The sequence below is a fragment of the Leucopleurus acutus genome (genome assembly GCF_964270905.1).
Source record: "Leucopleurus acutus genome assembly, chromosome: X".
NCBI classification, from domain to species: Eukaryota; Metazoa; Chordata; class Mammalia; order Artiodactyla; family Delphinidae; genus Leucopleurus; species Leucopleurus acutus.
Genome location: NC_139148.1, coordinates 89,693,584 through 89,705,961, shown reverse-complemented (window position 1 = coordinate 89,705,961; position 12,378 = coordinate 89,693,584).

Sequence of the window (12,378 nt, the reverse complement as noted above, 5' to 3'; positions counted from 1 at the left end):
GGCAGAAGACCTCAGACTTCCCAAAAGGCAAGAAACTCCCCCAAGTACCTCTGTAGGGCAAAAGAAAAAAGAAAAAACAGAGACAAAAGAATAGGGATGGGACCTGCACCTCTGGGAGGGAGCGGTGAAGGAGGAAAAGTTTCCACACACTTGGAAGCCCGTTCACTGGCAGAGATGGGGGCTGGTGGTGGGGAAGCTTCAGAGCCACAGAGGAGAGCACAGCAACAGGGGTGCAGAGGGCAAAGCGGAGAGATTCCTGCACAGAGGATCGGTGCCAACCAACACTCACCAGCCTGAGAGGCTTGTCTGCTCACCCGCCGGGGCAGGCGGGGGCTGGAAGCTGAGGTTCAGGCTTCGGAGGTCAGACCCCAGGGAGAGGACTGGGGTTGGCTGTGTGAACACAGCCTGAGGGGGCTAGTGCACCTCAGCTAGCCGGGAGGGAGTCCAGCAAAATGTCTGGATCTGCCGAAGAGGCAAGAGACCATTGTTTCGGGGTGCACAAGGAGAGGCGATTCAGAGCACCGCCTAAATGAGCTCCAGAGACAGGCGCGAGCCGCGGCTATCAGTGCAGACACCAGAGACGGGTATGAAATGCTAACGCTGCTGCTGCAGCCACCAAGAATCCTGTGTGCAAGCACAGGTTACTGTCCACACCTCCCCTGGGCCTGCCAGAGAGGCAAGAGACCGTTGTTGCGGGGTATGCAAGGAGAGGGGTGGGCCCACCATAGGAACTTCCTGCTCCATGTGCCCACAGATGGCAGGGCACTGCCTACGTGAGCTCCAGAGGAGGGAGGGAGCCGCGGCTGTTATCTCGGACCCCACAGGAGGACACCACGACTGCTGCCACTGCCAACAAGGATCCTGTGTGCAAGCACGGGTCACTGCCCACAACTTCCTGGGAGCCTGTGCAGCCTGCCACTGCCGAGGATCCTGCAATCCGGGGCCAACTTCCACTGGAGAATGCATGGCGCACCTCACACTGTGGCAACATCCTGTTGGCCTCTGCTGCCGCAGGCACTCCCCACACATTCTTACTGTGACTGCTCTATCCCTTCCTCTCTCTGGCCTTAGTGAGCAGGTGGGCCTTAATCAGCCCTTGCTTTCGCCCCCTCTTGCCTGAGTGGGGAACAGACGCCTGAGGGCAGCCCACATGCAGAGGCAGAGCCAAAACCAAAGCTGAACCCCAAGATCTGTGAGACCAAAGAAGAGAAAGGGAAATATCCCTGTGCAGCCGCAAGAGCAGCAGATTAAATCCCCACAATCAGTTTGGTAAATCCTGCATCTGTGGAATACCTGAATAGACAATGAGTGTTCCCACAATTGAGACTGTGGACCTCGGGGGCAACTGTGGAATTTGGGGGCAAGTACACGCCAGAGTAAGGACAGATCAGAGTCTAAGCTGCCCTCACAGTGCCCACAGCAGGTCCAGAAACCTACCTGGAAGTATTGGAGACCCTGTCAGCCACACGGCCAGGTGCCTGGGGAGTTTCTTGCCTTTTGGGAAGTCTGAGGTCTTCTGCCAGCATTCATTAGGTGTTCTGTAGGATTTATTCCACATGTAGATGTATTTCTGATGTATTTGTGGGGAGGAAGGCGATCTCCACATCTCACTCCTCTGCCATCTTGAAGGTCTCCTCCCAAAATATCTTTCAGAAGGCAACAATTTCCAGATGTCATAAACTGTTATACACCACCAATTACATTTTGTCACATCCACTCCCTGGGTATTAAATGATTCTGCTCCAAGGTCAAAGGACTCAGCTCAGTGCAGGACTCACTCCCTATATCTTCGATAATCCTTACCTTCAGTAGGTTGGCAGACAGATCACTTTAAAGACAGAAGAACGGGATGGGGGACGAGGAGAAGATGGCGGAAGAGTAAGATGCGGAGATCACCTTCCTCCCCACAGATACACCAGAAATACATCTACACGTGAAACAACTCCTACAGAACACTTACTGAATGCTGGCAGAAGACCTCAGACCTCCCAAAAGGCAAGAAACTCCCCATGTACCTGGATAGGGCAAAAGAAAAAAAGAAAAAACAGACAAAAGAATAGGGACGGGACCTGCACCAGTGGGAGGGAGCAGTGAAGGAGGAAATGTTTCCACACACTAGGGAGCCCCTTCGCAGGCAGAGACTGCAGGTGGCAGAGGGGGGAGCTTCCAAGCTGCGGAGGAGAGCACAGCAACAGGGGTGCGGAGGGCAAAGCGGGGAGATTCCCGCACAGAGGACCGGTGCTGACCAGCACTCACCAGCTCGAGAGGCTTGTCTGCTCACCCGCCGGGGCGGGCGAGGCTGCGAGCTGAGGCTCGGGCTTTGGTCAGAGCACAGGGAGAGGACTGGGGTGGGCGGCGTGAACACAGCCTGAAGGGGTTAGTGCACCACGGCTAGCCGGGAGGGAGTCCGGGAAAAGGTCTGGAGCTGCCAAAGAGGCAAGAGACTTTTTCTTCCCTCTTTGTTTCCTGGTACACGAGGAGAGGGTATTGAGAGCGCTGCTTAAAGGAACTCCAGAGACGGGCGCGAGCTGCGGCTAAAAGCGCGGACCCCAGAGACGGGCGGGAGACGCTAAGGCTGCCACTGCCGCCATCAAGGGGCCTGTGTGTGAGCACAGGTCACTATCCACACCTCCCTTCCGGGGAGCCTGTGCAACCCGCCACTGCCAGGTTCCCGGGATCCAGGGACAACTTCCCCAGAAGAACGCACGGCGGGCCTCAGGCAGGTGCAACGTCACGCCGGCCTCTGCCGCCGCAGGCTCGCCCCGCACTCCGCGCCCCTCCCTTCCCCCGGCCTGAGTAAGCCAGAGCCCCGGAATCAGCGGCTCCTTTATCCCCGTCTTGTCTGAGCAAACAACAGACGCCCTCCGGCGACCTACACGCAGAGGCGGGGCCAAATCCAAAGCTGAGCCCCTGGGAGCTATGAGAACAAAGAAGAGAAAGGGAAATCTCTCCCAGCAGCCTCAGGAGCAGCAGATTAAAGCTCCACAATCAACCTGATGTACCCTGCATCTGTGGAATACATGAGTAGACAACGAATCATCCCAAATTGAGGAGGTGGTCTCTGAGAGCAAGATTTATGATATTTTCCCCTTTTCCTCTTTTTGTGAGTGTGTATGTGTATGCTTCTGTGTGAGATTTTGTCTGTATAGCTTTGCTTCCACCATTTGTCCTAGGGTTCTACCCGTCCATTTTTTTAAAAAATTTTTTTTCTTAATAATTAATTTTAATAACTTTATTTTATTTTACTTTATCTTCTTTCTTTCTTTCTTTCTTTCTTTCTTTCTTTCTTTCTTTCTTTCTTTCTTTCTTTCTTTCTTTCTTTCTTTCCTTCCTTCCTTGCTTCCTTCATTCCTTCCTTCCTTCCCTCCTTTAGACAACGAATCATCCCAAATTGAGGAGGTGGACTTTGAGAGCAAGATTTATGATTTTTTCCCCTTTTCCTCTTTTTGTGAGTGTGTGTGTGTGTACGCTTATGTGTGAGATTTTGTCTGTATAGCTTTGCTTCCACCATTTGTCCTAGGTTCTATCTGTCCATTTTTAAAAATTTTTTTCTTAATAATTTTTTTTTTTTTTTTTTTTTTTTTTTTTTTGCGGTACATGGGCCTCTCACCGCTGTGGCCTCTCCCGTCGCGGAGCACAGGCTCCAGACGCGCAGGCTTAGCGGCCATGGCTCACGGGCCCAGCCACTCCGCGGCATGTGGGATCCTCCCGGACCGGGGCACGAACCCGCGTCCCCTGCATTGGCAGGCGGACTCCCAACCACTGCGCCACCAGGGAAGCCCTTAATAATTATTTTTTAATTTAATAGCTTTATTTTATTTTACTTTATCTTCTTTCTTTCTTACTTTTTTCCTTCCTTCCCTCCTTCCTTCCTTCCTTGCTTCCTCCCACCATCACTCTCTCCCTCCCTCCCTTTCTTTCTTTCTTTCCTTCTTTCCTTTTCTTCTTTCTTTCTTTCTTTCTTCCTTCCTTCCTTCCTTCCTTCCTTCCCTCCTTTCTTACTTTCTTTCTTCCTACTTCAACAAATTCTTTCTCTCTACTTTTTCTCCCTTTTATTCTGAGCCATGTGGATGAAAGACTATTGGTGCTGCAGCCAGGAGTCAGTGCTGTGCCTCTGAGGTGGGAGAGCCAGCCAACTTCAGGACACTGGTCAACAAGAGACCTCCCAGCTCCACATAATATCAAATGGTGAAAATCTCCCAGAGATCTCCATCTCAACACCAGCACCCAACTTCACTCAACGACCAGCAAGCTACAGTGCTGGACACCCTATGCCAAACAACTAGCAAAACAGGAACACAACCCCCACCCATTAGCAGAGAGGCTGCCTAAAATCATAATAAGTCCACAGACACCCCAAAACACACCACCAGATGTGGACCTGCTCACCAGAGAGACAAGATCCAGCCTCATCCACCAGAACACAGGCACTAGTCCCCTCCACCAGGAAGCCTACACAACCCACTGAACCAACCTTCGCCACTGGGGACAGACAGCAAAAACAATGGGAACTAGGAACCTGCAGCCTGCAAAAAGGAGACCCCAAACACAGTAAGATAAGCAAAATGAGAAGAAAGAAAAACACACCGCAGATGAAGGAGCAAGATAAAAACCCACCAGACCTAACAAATGAAGAGGAAATAGGCAGTCTACCTGAAAAAGAATTCAGAAAAATGATAGTAAAGATGATCCAAAATCTTGGAAATAGAATAGACAAAATGCAAGAAACATTTAACAAGGACCTAGAAGAACTAAAGATGAAACAAACAATGATGAAGAACACAATAAATGAAATGAAAAATACTCTAGATGGGATCAACAGCAGAATAACTGAGGCAGAAGAACGGATAAGTGACCTGGAAGGCAAATACTAACAAACATAAAACGGAAAATTGACAGTAACACATTCATAGTAGGTGACTTTAACACCCCACTTTCACCAATGGACAGATCATCCAAAATGAAAATAAATAAGGAAACACATGCTTTAAATGATACATTAAACAAGATGGACTTAATTGATATTTATAGGAAACTCCATCCAAAAACAACAGAATACACATTTTTCTCAAGTGCTCATGGAACATTCTCCAGGATAGATCATATCTTGGGTCACAAAGCAAGCCTTGGTAAATTTAAGAAAATTGAAATTGTATCAAGTATCTTTTCCGACCACAACGCCATGAGACTAGATATCAATTACAGGAAAAGATCTGTAAAAAATACAAACACATGGAGGCTAAACAATACACTACTTAATAACGAAGTGATCTCTGAAGAAATCAAAGAGGAAATCAAAAAAATACCTAGAAACAAATGACAATGGAGACACGACGACCCAAAACCTATGGGATGCAGCAAAAGCAGTTCTAAGAGGGAAGTTTATGGCAATACAAGCCCACCTTAAGAAACAGGAAACATCTTGAATAAACAACCTAACCTTGCACCTAAAGCAATTAGAGAAAGAAGAACAAAAAACCCCCAAAGTTAGCAGAAGGAAAGAAATCATAAAAATCAGATCAGAAATAAATGAAAAAGAAATGAAGGAAACAATAGCAAAGATCAATAAAACTAAACCTGGTTCTTTGAGAAGATAAACAAAATAGGTAAGCCATTAGGCAGACTCATCAAGAAAAAAAGGGAATAGACTCAGATCAATAGAATTAGAAATGAAAAAGGAGAAGTAACAACTAACACTGCAGAAATACAAAGGATCATGAGAGATTACTACAAGCAACTCTATACCAATAAAATGGACAACCTGGAAGAAATGGACAAATTCTTAGAAATGCACAACCTTCCAAGACTGAATCAGGAAGAAATAGAAAATATGAACAGACCAATCACAAGCATTGAAATTGAAACTGTGATTAAAAATCTTCCAAAAAAAAAGTCTTCCAACAAACAAAAGCCAGGACCAGATGGCTTCACAGGCCAATTCTATCAAACATTTAAAGAAGAGCTAACACCTATCCTTCTCAAACTCTTCCAAAATATAGCAGAGGGAAGAACACTCCCAAATTCATTCTACGAGGCCACCATAACCTTGATACCAAAACCAGAAAAGGATGTCACAAAGAAAGAAAACTACAGGCCAATATCACTGATGAACATAGATGAAAAATCCTCAATAAAATACTAGCAAAAAGAATCCAACAACACATTAAAAGGATCATACACTATGATCAAGTGGCTTTATTCCAGGAATGCAAGGATTCTTCAATATATGCAAATCAATCAATATGATAAACCATATTAACAAATTGAAGGAGAAAAACCATATGATCATCTCAGTAGATGCAGAGAAAGCTTTTGACAAAATTCAACACCCATTTCTGATAAAAACCCTGCAGAAAATAAGCATAGAGGGAACTTTCCTCAACATAATAAAGGCCATATATGACAAACCCACAGCCAACATCATCCTCAATGGTGAAAACGTGAAAGCATTTGCACTAAGATCAGGAACAAGACAAGGTTGGCCACTCTCACCACTCTTATTCAACATAGTTTTGAAGTTTTAGCCACAGCAATCAGAGAAGAAAAGGAAATAAGAGGAATCCGAATCGGAAAAGAAGAAGTAAAGCTGTCACTGTTTGCAGATGACATGATACTATACATACAGAATCCTAAAGATGCTACCAGAAAACTACTAGAGCTAATCAATTAATTTGGGAAAGTTGCAGGATACAAAATTAATGCACAGAAATCTCTGGCATTCCTATACAGTAATGATGAAAAATCTGAAAGTGAAATCAAGAAAACACTTCCATTTACCATTGCAACGAAAAGAATAAAATATCTAGGAATAAACCTACCTAAGGAGACAAAAGACCTGTATGCAGAAAATTATAAGATACTGATGAAAGAAATTAAAGATGATACAAATAGATGGAGAGATATACCATGTTCTTGGATTGGAAGATTCCAAGATACTTGACCCTTCTTAACCTCAGCTTCTTAATTAGATACAGAGACAAAATAATTAGTCATACAACTCCAACTGTGAGAATTAAATGAAATTGAGATCTACTTCTGCACATAATCAGGGCTGATTGCTGGGTGGAAGGTTTGGAAAGCCGTTTCCTCAGCCATTTATGCACAGAATATTCAGGCTCATTCTATTCTAACAGCTCTATGTTCTAGGTCATGCCACAGCATTGTCAATGAGACATGCAGAAGGGGAAGAGTTGCGTCTGTGCACTGGGGTTAGACCTTTTGGGGCCCCAATTATCTCACCAAATACCTCCCTTACTATTTAGCAACCAGAGCCACTATTTCGACTCCTAATCTTCAGGAAGACAGAGACATTGTCTGAATTTGTTCATGGTCCTATCTTCCCTTCTTAGCACTAAGCTTGACATGCACTAGGTGCATGAATGAATGAATAAGTGGATGAATGATAGTTATAGTTATATTCCACACATATATCTTTCTTCTCTGACAGTTTGTAACCCCTGGCAGGCCAGAGCCTTAAGCTTACAGCTAAGTCCAGTGGTTAGGACTCGGTGCTCTCACTGCAAGGAGCCCAGTTTGATCCCCAGTTGGGGAACTAAGATTCTGCAAGCCGCGCAGCACAACCAAAAAGAAAAAAGAAAAAAAGATGGATGCATTATGTTGAACACAAATTATAGCTCAGTGAAGTTGGTGTTTAATATGTCTTTGTATCCCTTCCAGAATCTAGAGCTGTGTCATGCTCATATGTGGAATCAACCTGTATTTTCAGATTGAACTGTACAGTTGGGTTTTTCGTTTGCTTGCTTGCATGCTTGATTTTTTTTGTTTGTTTTGGGTTTTTTTTTTTGCCACAGCCAAGAATATTCTCAGGATCTCCTGACTTATACATCCAACCACATGCTCCCCACCCAGATTATTCATAGGCTCCACAAACGACATGGTCAAAACAGAACTGTCAGTTTCCTGGCATTGCACCGAAGCTGGTCCTCCATTCATTTCCCCATCGAAGAAAACCACCCTAACCCAGCTGCAAAAATCCACATTCCAAGAGACACACTTAATTCCTCTCTATCCCTTACCACAAACGTGGACTTCATCAACAAGTTCAGTACTTCCAAGATACATCTCATCTCAAACCCCATCTCACCCCTTCCATTGCTACGACTGTGGTCTACGAGACTAACCTCTCACTGTCATGTGTGTAGTAGCCTCCTAATCTTATCTCTTGATCTTACAGTTGCTCTATTTCAGTCTGTCCTCCAAGGAACATTTAGAATGAGCTTTAATAAAGTAGATTATGATAATAATTTCCCTTCCTTTCAGAAAGCACCCAATGGCTCCATCATCATAAGAACAAAACCGAGTCCTTCCCATGGCCCACAGGACCTTCTGTTATTGGGCCCCTCCTACCATTCTCACCTCATATTCTAATACTATCTTCCCAATACACACTGGCATACAAGCTCTTCCCTACAACTGCCAAGGTTGCCCATACCTTAGGGCCTTTCCTCTTGCTCTTCCCTCTGCCTCGAGGGCTCAGCTCCTATATCTTCCCACTGCTGACTGTGTACTTCTTGTTATTTCCATATTAAATCTAAGTTACGTCTTCAGAAAATCCTTCCTTGCCTTCCCCACCCTAGTCACTCTCTGTCACATTTTCCCAAATTATTTTCTTAATGGCTCTTAAATCTTGAGTGTATCAACCCCTGTAGAATGTGAGCTCCATGAGAACCATGACCCTGTCTGTCAGGTTCTCTGATTTATCTCCAGTGCCTATCACAGTGCCTCACATATCACTGGTAACCAATAAATATTTGTTGAATGAATGACTGAGTGAGTGAATGATGTAGATTTAGCATGCTAAGTTGTGAGGACTCAGGCATAGTCTGGGACATGGGATTTGGGAGGATGGGAGAGTGAGCTCAGGTGTCTCTGCAGCAGCAGTTTTGTTTGAACCCATGAAAACTGTGGTTGGAAAACTGGGTAGAAAGGACATGATAATTGAGGTGGTGCTTCTAGCTGCCTTGGGTATGAAAGTGTAGCATATGTTCTATACCTATTCTCCTTCTTTCTTAATAAAAGAATCCTAAATTTATTTGGGACAGTGATATTTCCAGTAAAAGACCACATTTATAGCCTCCTTTGCAGCCAAGAATGGTCACATGACCAAATTCTACCTATTGAGGTGATGGCAGAAGTGTTGTATAGTAGTTCCAGGAAGGTAGCTAAAAGGGAGATGAATTTCTCAGACCCAGGTATTTCTCATACCATCTGTTGTGGACTGAACTGTGTCCTACCCAAATTCATATGTGGAAGCTTTACCCCCAGTACCTCAGAATGTGACTGTGTTTGAAGATAGGACCTTTAAAGAGGTAATTAAATTAAAATGAGGCCATTAGGGTAGACACTAATCCAATATGATTGATTTCCTTATAAGAGGAGTTTAAGACACATAAAGAGATACCAGGGTGTGTGCACAGAGGGAAAACCATGTGAAGAAGGAGTAAGAAGGAGGCCATTTGCAAGCCAAGGAGAGAGGCCTCAGAAGAAAACAAACCTGTGGACACCTGGATCTTGGACTTCCAACCTTTAAAACTGTGAGAAATAAATTTCTGTTGTTTAAGCTACTCAGCCTGTGGTGTCTTGTTATGGCAGCCATAGCAAACTAATACACCATCAGATAAGGTTTTCAAGTTTGACAGCTCATTAGAAACAACTGAGGCGAACCTTAAAGATACTGATGACTGGGCTTATCCCTAGAGGCTCTGATTCAGTTGGTTGAATCTGAGCATTCGAGGGGATCCTAATGGATATCCAAAGTTGAAAACCGCACGTCGAGGAGAATAGTTTTTTGCACTCCATTGAGCAGGCTGAGAGTGATGAATCTAGAGTCATTTAGAAGGCATCCCCCGTATCTCCCTCCTTCCACTGTTTTTCCTCTACCCCATATGCCCCTTCTTCTTCTGCCCTATCCAGATCTCCACAGATGGACCCAGAGATGCCCCCACCTCTTAATCCTGTTCCATGTCCAAGTTCAGTCCTAATTTGAGGAACATTTAATAGCTTCAGCCCCACTTCTGCCCTCCCTGTCAAGAAAAGTGAGTCTCGAGGGGCCTCACATTCTCTTACTCTGCCTGTTAGCCAGAGCCAGGGCAGCTCTCTAGAGGTAACTTCTTGCCTCTTAATCCAGTTATAAAATGGATGAAAGACATGAACAGAGGGCAAACAGGCTTAGGAAAAGCTATTCAACATCTTTAGCCATCATGCAAATGCAAATTAAAGGCACAATGAAATGTTAAACCCACCTATCAGAATGGCTGAAAAAAAACAGTGACAAAACCAAATGCAGGCAACACTGGATAAACTGAGTCACTCACACATTGCCAAAGGGAATGTAAAATGGTACAGGCTGTCTGGAAAACAATTTGGCAGGTTTTTCAAAACGAAACATGCGATTACCAAATGATACAGCAGTTGCACTCTGGGCAATTTACCCACAGAAATGAAAATTTATGTTTACACAAAAACCTTTACATGAAGTTCATCACAGTTTTACTCACAATAGTTAAAAAGTGGAAATAGCCCAGATGTCTTTCATCGGGGGAATGGGTAAGCAAACTGGTACATTCACACCGTGGAATCCTATTCAGCAATAAAAAGGAACAGACGATAGACACACTTTACAACTTGGATGGATCTCAGGAGAATTATGTTGAGTGAAAGAAATCCATTCCTAAAGGTAGTGTACTATATGATTCCATTTCTATGACATTTAGGAAATTATAATAGTGTTTGACAGAGTTTAGGGATGTGGGATCAGGAAGAAGGTGGGTGTGGCTATAAAGGCTAACATGAGGGAAACGTGTGGTGATGAAACAGTTTTTGATCTTGTTTGTGGTGATAGTTAGAACACCTACACTGCTGGTAAAAGTGCATGGAATTATATATATAAGTATTATGCACAAGTGTTCTAACACACAAATGAGTGCATGTAAAATGGCGAAATTGTGGTAAGCTCAGTGGATTGTACCAATGTCCATTTCTTAGTTTCGATACTGTACTAAAGTAATACAAGGTGTTATCATTAGGAGAAGGTGAGTGATGGGTATACATGACCTCTGTACACATTTTTTTGCAACTTTTGGTAAATCAATAATTATTTCAAAATAAAATAGTTAAAAAAACAAAACAACACTGGAGTTGTGGGGAAAATACTCTTAGGTACAGAACCTAAGAACTTAATAAATATGTTAACACAGTTTTAGACCTGTTAAATAATTAAGAAATCCATAATTAATGGAGTAAATATGGTACTTTACTTGCTAAATACGTTATATTTGTTTATAGAAGTGAACATCAGAACGGTCGCAACTTGTGGTACTGAAGGGGTGGGGAGAAGGTTATCGGGAGGCAAAGCTTGGATTTTAGGGTTGTCCAGGAATGGAGTCCTTACTCTATAATTTTCAAGCACTGTGTAGGTCGGATATAAATGCTAGAGACTGCCAGGGATGATGTGGGAGTTGGGACCTTTTGGTCCTGGCCCCACTAACTCATGGTTGGGTCAGGGGAAGAGCAATCCAAGACACACAACATACAATGTGCAATGTTACTCTTTAATATAAAGATAAACAAGGATCATGCGTTGGAAAAATAAAAAACAATGGGCAGGCCTACACGGTAAACTTTGGCTTCCTGATTAGCTGGACTGCAAGCTTAGTCATGGATATGGCTTCAGTTAAGAGAAGAGAGGTGACAAATATGATGAGGATGAAAATGACATCTAAAGGCTCATTTGCAGAGTTTTGTTCTCAAGATCCCAGGTCAGTGGATGAGGGTCACATGTGGAATTTTGCCCTTGGACTGAAGAAAGTAAAGAGAAAGAATTGGGATGTCAGCAGAGCCAGCAGCCGTGAGTGTCAACCCCAGGGCACCTGACTTCTGTCCACCTTCACCTTCCTGAAAGCCTAGAGGTCTATTTCTTCTTATCTCTGAATTCTCAGAATTCACTTTTTGATGAGTAAAGAAATTTTTAGTTCTGGTATAGTCTAGTCATTGTACTGAAAGCACCTCTAGTGGGGCAGGATAGATGACCTCCCTTAGGACCAAACTGGAGACACTTGACCACACAACTTCACTGCTACATCTATGCTGCAAGAGCAAGCCTTCAAGTTTACCAACATGTATGTACCAGAATGAGCAGATGCCACTGCATGTAACGCTGAAAAAGAGGCGAAAAGCTAAATGCCTATCAATAATAGCTTATGGCTTCCTGGAATTCAATTGTTTAATATATTGATCTTAGAAAGAATAATGTAGCTTCACATATACTGAGAAGAAACTATGCTGGCACTAATAATAAAAGAAGTTTCAAAACAGTATATAAGATAGGATACCTGTATTTTATAATACATGGAAATGTAT